Source organism: Homarus americanus, unplaced genomic scaffold (genome assembly GCF_018991925.1).
Source record: "Homarus americanus isolate GMGI-L3 unplaced genomic scaffold, GMGI_Hamer_2.0 scaffold25827, whole genome shotgun sequence".
Lineage (NCBI taxonomy): Eukaryota > Metazoa > Arthropoda > Malacostraca > Decapoda > Nephropidae > Homarus > Homarus americanus.
In genome coordinates, this window is record NW_024738300.1 from 12,743,958 (window position 1) to 12,746,457 (window position 2,500).

Genomic DNA, 2,500 nt, shown 5'->3' on the forward strand with positions numbered 1-2,500 from the left:
TCCCTCTCTGTCTTCCTTTCCTTCCCACACATTCATATTCTCTCTCTCTCTTTCTCTCTTCCTTTCCTTCCCACACATTCATCTTTTCTCCTTCTCTCTCTCCCGTTCCTTCCCACACATTCATCTTCTCTCCTTCTCTCTCTCCCTTTCCTACCTACACTCTCTCCCTCTCCCTTCTTCTCTCCCCACAGGATAATTTGGCAAGATGGTGGAGATGGTCATTGCTGCATCGTGCACTCTGGCCTGGATGTGTGGCAATACCGGGAAGGTGTAAAAGTTAATGGTCAGAATGTAGCTCCGAGTGGTGCAAGAAACTGGCTGGTGGAGACAAAAGTCGTAGGTGAGAGAGAGAGAGAGAGAGAGAGAGAGAGAGAGAGAGAGAGAGAGAGAGAGAGAGGTCACACACACACACACACACACACACTCTCTCTCTCATTAATGTTTGGTATTAATTTGGTTGTTATTATTGCATTATAGGTAGAGTTTGGTATATAGATAAATGTATTAGTTCAGTGAATATTTCTGTACGTTAGATGTCATTAAGTTAAGTTTAGCACATACTTAATAATACTTAGTGAATGTCTCTTATTTATACATTATTATACATATCAATACAGGATTTATTTGTTTGATATACTTATTAATAGACTCTTATGTATATTTGTATACTTAATGTATGGTTGAGACTAAACAGAGAGATAGGATTAATTAGTAAAATATTTGTTCCGGGTTACGTTTTGCCTTTCATTTAACGAAAGAGAAATAAATAGAAAGGATAAGTAAATACAGTTAGCACAAAACCTGCCCAAGTTGGAGAATTTCCCGGATGTCATCGTTTTTCACGGCTAAACTGATCATTACTGAGAAAATTGCCGGTCTGAGCTTAAAAAAAAATATTTCGGTCATGGAAGCATCAACACATTGCATTGCCCTAGTTTTGTATAGCTTTGGTGATATCCGGGTTGTGTAGTAGCCTTGGTTATATCTGGTTTGTGTTGTAGTCTTGGTTATATCCGGGTTGTACTCTAGCCTCAGTTATATCCGGGTTGTGTTGTAGTCTTGGTTATATCCTGGTTGTGTTGTAGCCTCGGTTATATCTGGGTTGTGTTGTAGCCTTGGTTATATCTGGGTTGTGTTGCAGCCTCGGTTATTTCCGGGTTTGTACCACGAGGTCAACAAAACTGTTTCGTTCAGTCTGATGCGGTTTTGTCTTTTACTGTTGAACGATTTTGTGTGCGTGTTCCTCATACGTTCTTTTACGTTGGTCATTCTTCTAAAAGTATTATGTATTGTGTTGGGTAATTTCATGCGTAATAATTGTGATAATAACCATAATAATAATACAGTAGTAGGAGTAGTAATAGTATTAGTTTTAGTATTAGTATTAGAATTAGTAGTCGTAGTAGTGTAGTAGCAGATATTGACTGTGAGGCTACATTCACTGAATGCCGCATAGAACTGCGGCTCAACTAATTCAACACAGCTAGGGTAGCTACTTATGTATTAGGATATTTAATATTAAGGTAATAAAACGGCGGCGAAGGTGTGGCTATTGGGGGAGGCTGGAGGCCACGTAAAAATAAAAAGTAGTAGTAGTAGTAGTAGTCGTCGCACTTTAATAATAATAATAATAATAATAATAATAATAATAATAATAATAATAATAATAATAATAATAATAATAATAACATCAATAAACCAGTAATAAACTCGGATCCATTTTCAAATCACATGTTATTAAGCTTAATTGATTATTAATGTTAACAGCTTAGGACGAAAATGCCCCCAGCTTGTACAGTATAATTGATATACAGTATTTAAAAGGTTATTAATTACTGTGTAGGCTTCCTCTTATACCTTAATGATTCGATACACACCTGAGTTTATCTTCCAGTCTTTCACTTTTTCTCGATTTTTCTCTTTCCCTATCTCTCGCTTTCTCTCTTTCTCATTATCTTTCTTTCTCTATCTATATCTCTCTACACATACAGAGATATAGGAGGTAGGGCGAGAGAGAGAGAGAGAGAGAGAGAGAGAGAGAGTTATAAGTTGTAAAATGAAAGTTGTATTACGAGAAGGTTGTAGAGTTAGTAAGTCAGCTTAAGGCCATCCAAGAATGTTACATCTCAAGTTAAATCAGTCTTGTGTTGTGTTGTGGCAGATTAAAACCATCCATAAATGTTGTATATTTAATGTTAAGTTAGTGTTGTATTATAGATTAAGTTAATTCAGTGTTGTATTATAGATTAAGTTAATTCAGTGTTGTATTATAGATTAAGTTAATTCAGTGTTGTATTATATATTAACAACATCCTTGAGTATTGTATGTAATGTTAACTCAGTGTTGTATTATAGATTAACATCATCCGTGAGTATTGTATGTAATATTAACTCAGTGTTGTGTTGTAGTATAGATTCCCTTGACACACATACAAAGGAACATTACAGTACGACACAATTGTTATCATGTAATACTGTTAATAGATACATTCTCTGGCAG